General features: G+C 41.1%; 1 protein-coding gene and 1 pseudogene across 2 annotated transcripts in view; both read left to right on the top strand.

The window, feature by feature from the left end:
* The window catches only part of Pde4dip (phosphodiesterase 4D interacting protein), a 199,746-nt gene that overhangs the window by 110,744 nt on the left and 76,801 nt on the right, over positions 1–12,201 (top strand). The window lies entirely within an intron of this gene.
* Positions 1,680–4,022, top strand: LOC102920118 (transformer-2 protein homolog alpha pseudogene; annotated as a pseudogene).

Below are 12,201 nucleotides of genomic sequence, written 5' to 3'. Positions count from 1 at the left end.
CCAGTTTGGACAGTAACTGTCAGCAGTTGAGGCAAGGGCAGTTTCTTGTCCAGTGGCTAACTTTTGCCACAAAGAAAGCAAACTCCATATGGAAGTTCTTGGATGTCCATCATCTTCTCTGAAGTAGATTGGTGCTGCCAGGAGCAGACGTGTCTCATTGTCATAAAAAGTCTTATGTTATTAAAACATTTTAAATTCCATATTTAGTAGGTCTTTGAAGTATTTGAAGATCACTTATCCATCTAAAATATATCTCTGATGACCTTGAAAACATAACTAATGTGACTATAAGTTTGATTGTTATAGGTGACTGTTAATCTGTATTTATTATCCTAAATAACTTTGAAAGACTAAAACTTTATATGACCTTTTAAAATGAGCTGCATAGGTGCAAAACCTTAAACAAGAATAGAAATATATATACAGTATAACAAAAATAACCTTAAATTTGTATCAGTATACAAAAATCCATAACAATGTAAAATATTTACGACTAGTATTTGCTTTTTAGTTTAAAAGTAGATTCAATAATCTATCCTTTTATTCTATCATTTCTATACTATATCCCTTCTTTTTCCTTCAGAAAGAGATCCTTGAATCTAACGCCTTTGTTAGATCATTTTTCCTGACCATGACAAATAACAACTTGTGACTAACACCCCTAAATGGTGACAAACATCTATAACTCATCAAATGACCAAAATCCACCCACCCTACCTCTTGGGAATGTGGGTGTTATATTTTCTAGATTGATTTCTGTTGTCTTGTGGCACTGGCATCTTTAGAAGACCCTGGGAAAATTGGGATAATGGTCAAGTCCTGAGAGAGTTAGCTGTATTATTTGTTGTCCAGGCTCTGTGAAATGGGAAAGTGCAAGGCTTATCTGAAGTCCTGGCTGGACCATCTCAGCCAGCAGCCTTGAAGCTGTTCTGGATTAAGAACTCTGAGGAAACTGCAACAGAGACACTCTGAGAGGTTGATCACCTGGCCCACCCATTTTCATTGGCGTCTGGTCCTCTTGATCTGTCTTGTAGTTTTGTTTTTTTTTTTTTTTTTTTTTTTTTTTTTAGGTTTTGTTTTCTTTATGTCTGTAGCTGGGATTTTCAGGTGTTCTTCCCCAATTAAATCTGGTCCTCTTTAACCTTGAACAAATCCACAGCCTTTTTTCCCCCTGTGGAAACAAAAATATAACCTCTTCACTGAAGTAACATATATTTTTTGCTTTCATTTTGAAGTTTAAGACATTTTAAAAATATATAGGTTGCTTTAATTTAGTAGTTTTTATAATCCAATGTCCCTCAGCAGTTATTCTTTGCTCATCTGCAATCAAAAAAATTAAAGACAACACAATAACATACAGGATCCAGACTTCCTGTGTACTTTCCAACTTTATGTGGCTTTTTCCTTTACATTACTTTTTCTTTAAAGACTTTATTATTTTTAAACTATTTTTATGACTGTTTATTCCCTTTTTCTTTTTTTTTTTCTTAAGTACATTTTTAAACACAGTGTAACCTGTTTAGAGGTTTTTTGTTTTTGGTTTTTTATCTGAATCTATTTTACTGTGTATCTGTAACCTTTTCTGTCTGCATGAGCAAAACTTAAACCACTGTGCAGCTTAGCTCATGGTGTGCTGGTGGCTGGCTCCACCCACCTTGGTTCCCTGAGAGTCTAGCCTCATGGTGGAGGTACCAGCAGGTGCCACATTTATTGCTCCAGCTCCAGGAAGTTTCTGGGTCCACATGGCTGTAGCGTTTCTACCTCAACTCATGCTACCAAGTAGCACACCACCAGCTGTGCACAAATCTCACATAAGTGCTCAGTAGCAGGACCTCTTAAAAGACCCCTGCCTCTGTTTGCCACTAGCACCAAGCCTACCTGAGAGACTGCCAGGAAGCTGCATTTGACTCTGTATTCCATTTTTTTTTTTTAAACTTTCTGAGGCTTTATGTGGTTGTACATGGCCCAGGTTGGGTGCCATTTGTAGGCAGATTTTTTTTTCTGTCACTCCTGCCAGCTTCCAAATCATAACACGAAGACTTGTTATTACTTATAAATGCTCAGCTGATAGCTTAGGCTTGTTTCTAACTAGTTCCTATAACTTAAATTAATCCATATTTTTATTAATTTATTTTCTACCATGTGGCTTTTACCTCTTGTGAGAGCTCAAATTACTCAGGGTCAGAGAATCTGAGCCTGTTTTACCTAGCAGGGCTGCATAATGGGATGATTTGACCACGGGCATATTTACCAGGTGTTTGGAAGGGTCTACACTTGGCTGTATGGTATGCTTTGATCTTGCAAGGGGGAGTCTTTTGCCTCTTTCCTTGGCATATTATAAAAAGCCCTTTTGAATAAACAAAGGGGCTGTTGGGTATTGACCCAGGCCCTCCTGAAACTATCCTATGTCTCTGTCTTTCTCCTCATCATCTATCTTTCTATTTGATATTTTCTCGTTCCTCTCTCCTCTACCCAAGAACCCTTTGATAGGTGGGAGCTGGTTGGAGCTGGTCTCCCAGCAGACTCCCACAACCTCTATCCCATTTTGTGTGTCCAACTCATTTCACATCTGGCTGGCACTCGCCATATCTCTACCCGTCTTCTTCCCAGTGTTCTCTCTGCCTCCCCAATCCTGCCTAGCTATTAGCTTTTCAGCTTTTTATTAAATCAATCTGAGTGAGCAATCTTCACAGTGTACAAAAAGATTATTCCACAACAGTTCTCCCAGCAATGCCGAATGGTTTCTAGCTCCCTACAACATAGAATGTGGTTTTGATATTGGAGAGCCTGCGCTTCTACTGTGGAGAAAATGATGATAGTATCAACTACATTGTTGTTCTTGAAAGTAACCACAGTCCGAGTGCCCTTCCTCCACTTGACTTTCAACTTACTAAAGCCACATTTTCTAAGTGAGCCCCAGAATGTATCTATGCTTAAGCAACACAATTTCTAGACATTTTCCAATTTCTATGTTGTTTTTAGACAAAACAAAATGTGCATTTTGCTGGAGCCTGCAAGCTAGTGCATGTGGAGCACAGCACTCTCATCATTTTCTTCCTCCCCACAGTCCAGACCTGGGGTGACTAGGCCCTCAGCTCTCAAGCCCAGACTTGTCCTTCATCTAGTTCTGGGCAGCACTTGGCTGAGGTGAGTGATATAGAGGACATCTTAGAGGGCGTAGAGTCTCTCAGTCACAATCTCCAATGGAAACTCCTGATAAGTAAAAGCAAAGAGCAGGTCAGAATCTTGTAGTTCATGGAGGGTCTCCGAATACTCTGAATCCCATTCTTCATAAAGATCAAAGCCCAAGTCTAGGTCAAGGAGGCATTCTCACGGATGCTATACTCAATCAAGGTACCATTTGCCTAGAACATGATCTGAAGTGGGTCCTAAACACCAGCATATCCAAGGCAAAGGAGCCTGAGTCACTCTCCATCTAATTACAGAAGACATCTGGCAGCGGGCCAAATCCAGATCCCAACCATTGCCTGGGGGTAGTTGGCCAAGACTCTGTGTTGTGTCTGCATCATCAGGAAGTATTGTCCCAATATGGATGACTGAGCAGTGTCAATGTGGTTTATGATCCATGCACTAGGCTATCATGTGGTTTTGCTTTTGTGTACTTAGAGAGGATAGATGACTCTAAGGAAGCTATAGAAAGGGCATACGGAATAGGGATGCAGAGCAGAAGAATTCATGTGGACTATTCTCTCACCAAGAAAGCACAGGTCTACCCCAGGCATTTACATAGGCAGACTAACCCTTAGCAGTGGTGGAGGTAGTGGCAGGGGTAGACATTAGGAGCCTCACTGTGATAGAGGATACGATGACACATAGGGATGACAGATATGAATATTATGATTACCAGTGCAGATCACCTTCTCCCGATTATAGCTGACACAGAGCACAGGCAAGAGTTCCATCCTACAGCCCAAGATGACAAAAAAAAACAAACTTGTAGATTTCTATAAAACATGTTGTATTTGAAGTTACACGTTAAACCTTACAAACTTAAAGTGTGGTTATTGTGTTAAACTTAGGGAAACCTAAGAATTCCCCTAATCACTCTATTACCTAGAACTATTATATAATTTGCTGTTTGAATTTTTGGTATTGGAACATGGGCTAAGTGCAGAGTGACACTGCATAGTACATAATCCTAAAATACATTGGGGAAGAGTAATTTCAAATAAATGTAAACTTGAAAATGAGGGGAAGCAAAGGAGCCCCTCAGATGTATGGTTTAATGTATTGTTTCACATAAACAAATTCTGGAGTCTTGATAAAAGAGTGAGGAGTAGGCCAGGCAGTGGTGGTACATGCCTGTAATCCCGGTACTTGGCAGGTAGAGACAAGTGGATCTCTATAAGTTCAAGGCCAGCCTGGTCTACAGAGTGAGTTCCAGGATAGCTAGGGCGATTACACAGAGAAGCCCAGTCTCAAAAAACCAAAAAGAAAAAAAGAGTGGTGACTAAAAGTGTTTTCCAGCCTTATCTATCCATAGCATAAATACTAGAGGGTAAGATCTGTAAGCAACAGAGGAAAGTAGATGGAATTTTTCAATAGGTGCTGAAGCCACAATGACTCTGAAAAGTATTTTATGTATACTTTGATTAGGGGAGAAAAAAACCTCTTGACTACAAAGAAGATCTGGCTTTCTGATTTAACTGTTTATGAGCTATGTGACATAGATACGCCACTTTTCCTTTCCTATCAATATAAAATTAGAAGATGAGCCCCAAACAGTCTCTAAAGCCTGTCAGGCTAACATTCTACAGCATTACTCCAGCAGCTTCAGGAAAAATTATACGTATCCTTGAGTAAGCATTTTGAAAGACATAATACTATTGGGTAAATTCCGAAATAAAATCACCCACGTAGCTTGTTTTGTATTTCCTGATACACAAATGCTGCTATACTTAGTACCTATAAATATTTGCATCCTCTTTGGTGACACTGAAGAGGATAAATGTAGTTTGTAATACTAGTGATGGAGACTGGTTGGGTACCAGTTTTCACATCAGATTTTAAAAGCAAAAAGATTATTATTTCAAAAAGACAAAATCTCTGAAGGAATGCTCAGAACAAGGCTAAGTACAGCAACCTAAAACAAAATGGCATCAGTATTTGCAGGTAAAGTACATTAAATTCCACAATGTGTACTATCTTGATGTGCTTTTGAAATACTACCTGGTATCTATAAGGTTTATTATTGTCACCCAACATATATACTTAGAAACGCAATCATATCATGCTGTTAATTCTATCATACAGTATTTCCCTACTTTTTCATAGAACATTCATTTTGAGAGCAAACAAGTATACATCTGTACACTGATCAGTCAATCAGGGCTGCTTTGGTTGGATGCCACCTTAGGACCCATTCACCACCTGAAAGCTGAGTGGGCCATGCCTCCTGCACAGTGAAGAGGGCACCATGGAACTCATGAGCACTGGGGCCTGTGAAAGGAAGTCCTCCTACATGTTGGGGACAAGAAGCCCCCCATAGCTCATTTCCTTCTCTCCCTTTGATGACTCAAAGCTATGGGAAAACCATTAAGACTGGCAGTGTATGTAGACTATTCTTGTATTATCAGCTCTGAAATGACCCAAAGTGACTCAGAGCCTTTTAGTAAATGTCTACTCCAGTGTGTGCTCATATTGTGAATGAAAGGGTGGGTTCAGTCCGTGCTTCTAGACAGAGTGAAATGTTAGAGTGATTTCTGTAAGATCTCAAATACTCTTGGCAATCTTTAAGTGCTTCATATTAACTTCTGGAAGGTGTTATGGTTTAATGTGAGATATCCTTCACAGGCTCATGTGTTTGAACGTTTGGTACCCAGTCGGTGGTATGTTTTAGGTTATATAAACTTTAAGTGTGTCACTGGGATACAGGCCTTGGGGATTATAGCTTTACTCTGTTTCCATTTTGCTCTGCTTCCTGCTCCTCTTAGAGTTAAGGGAGAGCCTATAATCACAGCATTAGCCACTGCCATGCCTTTCCTGCCGTGATGGATTCTATATATGCTCAAACTCTGAGCAAAACCATACCTCTCTTATGATGCTTCTTTTCAGGTGTTTTATCAGTGATGAGAAAAGTGACAGACACAGAAGGATCAGTCAAGTCCAAGTTCAGGGAAGGAATTTTGCTCTTTCTATGCTGATTGGGTTGTGAAGCCTCCTGGCTTGTAAATAGGGAAGCAGAATGAAAAGAATCAGCTTGGATTTTGAAATTTGAATCTTAGTGGCACTATTCTCTAAATGAATAACACTGGACAAACATAGTTTCCTCTTCTGTAAAAATACCCAGTATTCAGTCACTTATGAAGGTTAGAAATAATAAATGTGAAGTATCTTGTATACTGTCCAAAACATCATAACAACTACTATAATTATCCATAGTAACAACTTTAAAGTGGCTAAGCAGATATATAAAAATATTGTCAATGAGTCATCTGTTACAAACTTCTTTCAAATTGTAACCACCTTCATTTTACAAAACAACAAAAATGTAAAATTAATAAATATATCAGTCCTCGGTGACATTAATGGTCACAATTCTGTAATTGTATCTGTCAACCTAGACGATGACTGAACTCTAGAGTGGCCAGTTTGCATTCTTGCTCCCCAGGACACACACCAGTGTGAATAGTTCAGGAAAAACTAGTCACAGTGATTCTTCTGTTTATTTACTAAACAAAAAGAAATATTGAGGCATTTTCTGCTACATCTTGGGTACATTTAGACATAAATGGTTCCAATTATTATAATATAAAATGAGATAGTTGGTTGGATTTCTTAATCATATGAACCCAGGGTATTTTAAAATAATCATCAGGGCTGGAGAGATGGCTCAGCAGTTAAGAGCACTGTCTGCTCTTCCAGAGGACTCAAGTTCAATTCCCAGCAACCACATGGTGGCTCACAACTGTTTGTATCTCCAGTTCTAGGGGACAAAAACAATTAATACACATAAAATAAAAATAAATTATAAAATATTCATCAAAGAACATCCAATGGTTTTTTTTCTTAGTAATAAAATCAACGCATATTGTAGAATTCCCTTAGCAAGTACTACTTAGAATACTTTGTATAGTAACTTGATTTAATTATACCCTGAAAATAACTGTGAGGTAGATATTATATGTGTGTTTGTATTTGTGCATCTATCTATCTATCTATCTATCTATCTATCTATCTATCTATCTATCTATGCAGAACTTAACTTAGAATATAATAATGCTTATTTTCATATATAAATTTTTAATGAGATTATATGAAAAGAGTTAAAAGAAACCTTTTATTGTATGAACATCTCTGTGAATGATAAAGCGTCAGATGCAGCATGACCTAGGTTGCTATGTTGGCAATTCAAAAGCAGCAAGTGATTATGCCCTAAAGTGATGAGAAAGTGGCAAATTTGCCAAATAAAAACACAACCTTCCTTTGATTCACTTAGTAACTTAGTTCATGGGAAATGGAATTTATAGTAGCATTCTGTTTACAATTACAACAGAATCTAGGTTTGGCTTCAGGTGATTACACACAGCTTGGATACCACTGTCAATGGACAGTGGAACATTTGAGTCCTTTGGAATTTGAGTCAGTATACAGCCTGAACAAGGACGTGGGTTAGCTAATCTCTGTAGGAGAGCAGTCTCAGGCTACAGTCATCCAGGGTGAGGAAGCTGTGGCGGATAGTTTCAGTACCTACTGGATTTAGCTAAAAGTCAACCTTCCATCAACATCCCTACTTGGACCAGGGGAAGGTCTTGCCATTCTCCTGAGCCTGGCCTAGGGGAAGGCCTTTCGTTCCCATGAGCCTGAGGCACTGGTATCCTTGACATGTCTGTGCTCCTATCAACAGAACACATTCACCCAGCACTTCACCTGTCCCACACAGTCTACCACTGGTGGAACTGTTTTAGAAGGTTCTAGATGTAAGGCCTGACTGGTAGAAGTAGGCCACTATGGGACCAGGCCTTCAGCTATAGTTCAGCCTACCCTTGGGTCAAGTTCTCCCTGCTTCCTATACCACTGAAATGTAGACAAACTGCTTGTCTAAAGGGACCCCCATTGCTATGGGCAGGAGTCACTCTGGTCTCCATACCCTCTCCACCTTGAAACTATGAGCCAAAAGAAATCCTTCCTCTGCTGACTCGCTTTTGTGGGCAATGAGAAAAGTTAACCACTGTGATCTTTCTAGGCAAGGGAGCTGTGTACAGCGGCTTGGAAGGTAGTTAAGGAATTAAGGGTAATTGCTGCTAGCAAACATTTGATAAGTATGGGAGAATGCTGAAATATGCAATTGGAAAAGCCCATAAATACTGAGATAAGGACTTTATGTTGTGAGCAATGAAGAATTTTTTTAAAGCAAGAGAAATAAAAAAAAAAACATATAGTATGCATTTTAGAAAGGCAGCCCCAATGAATGCCCTAGGATTACCCAGCGAGCAGGTAATCCCCAGAGGTACAGCCTCTTGAGAACAAGGTATGGCTGTCCACGGCTATTAACTGCTCCACCAAGTGAATTCTGTGAATTAGATAGGAGTAAAAGATATTGAAAATAGTTATAATCACATTTCCTCTCTTCTCGGTATATGCCGACACTGCGTTTAAGACGCCTGAAGCCCGTGCTATGGGCATCCTCCTGCCTGCTAACAGTAGCAATGTCTTAATTCCATTGTTATTATGTTCACACCTCTGTCTGCCATGGCAACACACACTAAAGGAAGGGAAAATTTCATTTCCAAACTTTCAGTCCTGATTTCCAGGAGCTAAAGAACCCTCTTCACCGTCAGCAAAACCATCCCATAATCTCCAGCTGATGCTGAGTGACGAAAGCGCTCGAGATCTGAGCTGGAGTTTACATCCTTTCCGCTTCTCTCCAGTTTTCACAATCGGAACCACTGCAGTTGGCTGTAGCAGGAATCTTAAAAGTTCTTATTAATAAAATCAAACCCGAGGCCAGTTATTGGGGTCCATGCTGGTAGATCAGAGAGACAGAACAAGCCACAGCTAACCTCACCTGGTCAACTTCTCAGCTGGTCTTGTTTCCTCCGACTAGAAGCTTCTGTGTCCTCATCCCAATGGCTCTCAGCTGAACTGCTGCTGGAAAGCCTGAAGCTTAACCAGCCACATGCTTAACCAGCCAAATGCTTCTAGTTTCTGGTCCTCATGCCTTATATATCTTTCTGCTTTCTACCACCACTCTCTGGGATTAAAGGCTGGCTTTCTGCGATTAAAGGCGTGTGTCACCATGCTTGGCTTTTTCCAATGTGGCCTTGAACTCACAGAGATCCAGAGGGATTTCTATCTCTGGAATGCTAGGATTAAAGGTGTGTGCTATCACTACCTAACTAGTGGCTTTTCTGTTCTCTGACCCCAGATAAGTTTATTAAGGTACATGATATTTTGGGGAACACAATATCACCACAGTTGGCATATGGCCCTTGGAGGAAAGGAGAGCACACAGATCCTGAACCTCTAGGTTCGAACCGTCCAAGCGAAAAATGCTCATTTACCCCCGGTCCCATTCACGAGCATTTCTCACGTGATTACGGCAGCATGAGAGGATGGATCGCATATAATCTGAGTAGAAGTTTCACTTCAGAACCTGTAGTCCGTCCAGTGTTCTGACTGATCCAAAGACTGGTCTGCCACAGCTGTGCTTCCAGTTCTGAGTGAACGGATCTACTAGGTATATAGTAAGTAAAAGAACTAAAAGAAGCAGTCGATCGATGACAAAACACCATCCAGTTAGTTTGGCACTTGAAACATCTGGCGTAAACCCATTTCTGTGATAAACACTATGACCAGATGTGACAGGGAAGGGGAGGGTTTATTTCATCTTCCAACTCTCAGAACTTCACTGAGGGAAGTCAAGCAGAAACGTGAGGCAGAGATCTGGAGTCAGGAACTGAAGCAGAAGCCCTGGGGGAGTGTTGTTCACTGGCGTGCTCAGCCTGCTTTCTTCTACCTCCCAGGACAACTTGTCCACAGGTAGCACCACCACAGCAGGCTGGACCCTCTAGTATCAACCATTACCCAAGGAAATGCCCCACAGACGTGCCTACAGGCCAATCTTCGGGAGTCATTTTCTCAGGTGAGACTCCCTGTTCCTGTACCTGTCTAGATTTGGGTCAAGTTAAAGCCCTGCTTGCTCAGTCATGCTGGAGCTTCTGATCAAAGGCTCCAGACAGAGCAGAGCATCTTTCTAGGGATGCGCTTTTTGAATGGATAAACACTAATCACCTCTGTCGGCTGTGGTTTTCTTCTAGCTGTTCACAAGACACAATCTTTGCAATACCCTTAGCTGTTTACTGTTTCTCCTTCTCCTCATTACAGAGGGATAGGGCCAGCCTGGCCCAGGATGGGAGTTTTAGAGGAGACAAAGCAGGGCTTCCTCACTCGGAGATCTTATTCAACAAGCTTAAATTGTGTGTGTGTCAATTGACCAGTATAACGTGCATTACAACAAGTTAAAGCAGGTGTTCCGAAACTTATTATTTGACTCAATTAGTTTTACTAACTTTTTAGCTGTTTCTCCTTTCTGCCCCACAGCATCCGTTTAGTGAAAACATATCGGTACAATATATAGGATAATCTGTTAACTTTAGACAAAGATTTTAAAATGCTCTAAATGTGTCAAGTCACTGTGGCATCACTCCAGGTTCGCCTCTAGTCCTTCTGGATGTCCACTCGGGTCCACAGAGTGTGGCTCGGGTACTCAGGGGCTGCTGCCCCTCGCCCACCTGTTTTGCTCTGGGCAGTTGCGAAAGTTAAGAGAGTTAGCAGAGCTTTTTTCTCTTCCCCAGTGAAGGGAGCCGGAGTCACAGGGAAACCCGTAGCCGCTCCAGTTATTGATACTATTCCTTCTTACAGAACAGTAGATGTGTTTTTTTTTTTCTTTTTTGGCAAAGCTTTAAAAAGAAACCCAAACCAGGGGGTGTGGAAGCAGGGGAAATGGCATACTTGGAAACAAAGGTCGGAAAGAATTCTCGCTTTGTATTTTTCCTGTATTTTCTCTAATAACAGATAAGCAAATTTTATTAGCATGTGATTTCATTGTGGACACAGAGCAGCAGAGTTGGGGAGGGGTGCTGGCGAATCAAATAGGACCTTCTCACTCACACAGATCCGCAGAGCCTCAAGGCTTTACATTCATGCCTCATTTGCACTAATGTAAACAGCACTGCTTGCAGTCAGGCATATTTCCTAAAATAGCAAGCATTCCAGTGTTTCCATGGGGAGATCTGGTGGGGAAGTCAATGCAAGAATGTGCTCTGAATGCTCACGGTGGAGAATGAAAACCTTGCAGGGATGCATAGCTTAGGCAGCGCCAGACAGCTTCATATAAGGGGATTTTTTTTTCCTTTTTTTTTTTTTTAAGAGCAGCTTTTCAGCTCCTCTTCCTAAGCTGATGTATGTCGGACGGGAGGCTTGTTTACAAATCCTCACCCAGCATTACTGTCTCCAAGCCATAACCTTCATCAGTCACGAGTCTCAGGAGTAAGAGTTCTCAGCTAAAGCAACCACAGCTTTGATACTTGGAGCTGCAAAGGAGGTAGCGAATTAGGGGATTCCATACAGCTTTGTCGGCAGTATTTACATGACTGCCAAGGGTACCGATAGTCAAGACAGAGGAACACCAGAGGTATGGGGGTTAGTCTTTGTCCTTCAGAGTTGTCACCGATGAAAATCCCTTAACGGGGAAAATATAAGGCAACAGAGAAAGGGGGAATCATTGTGAACTGGGGTAGGCGGCAAAGATTTTGGTCTATAAAGCATGAAAGGGATTTAAGTAAGTGGAGACAAAAAGGGAAAACACTGGTGTATTCATTGGATGGTTGTTTACGTAATCTAGAAAGATACTCTTTAAGTATTTTAGGAGTGCTGTCTTAGTCCATTTAGGCTGCTGTAACAAAATGTCCTACCCGGTAGCCTAGAAACAAGAGGAACTTATTTCTCATAGCACGGAGCACAGGAAGCTCAAGGGTAACGAGAGGGCGGCACACAGTAAGGCTGCACTAGCAAAGGACGGATTTTCATTCCAGCAGGACAGCATGAGACAGCACCCGAGTTCATCCGAACACGCAGGCAAGCCGGTTTCTAGCGTAGGAGCGATTTCTTTCTGGAAATGCTCCGTTTAATACTTTGGACCACAGCTGGCTATAGGTCACTAAAACTGTGGAAACTGAA

This window comes from Peromyscus maniculatus, chromosome 6 (genome assembly GCF_049852395.1).
Source record: "Peromyscus maniculatus bairdii isolate BWxNUB_F1_BW_parent chromosome 6, HU_Pman_BW_mat_3.1, whole genome shotgun sequence".
NCBI classification, from domain to species: Eukaryota; Metazoa; Chordata; class Mammalia; order Rodentia; family Cricetidae; genus Peromyscus; species Peromyscus maniculatus.
Note: the sequence above shows the minus strand (reverse complement) of the source record. Positions and strands in the feature narration are given on the sequence as shown.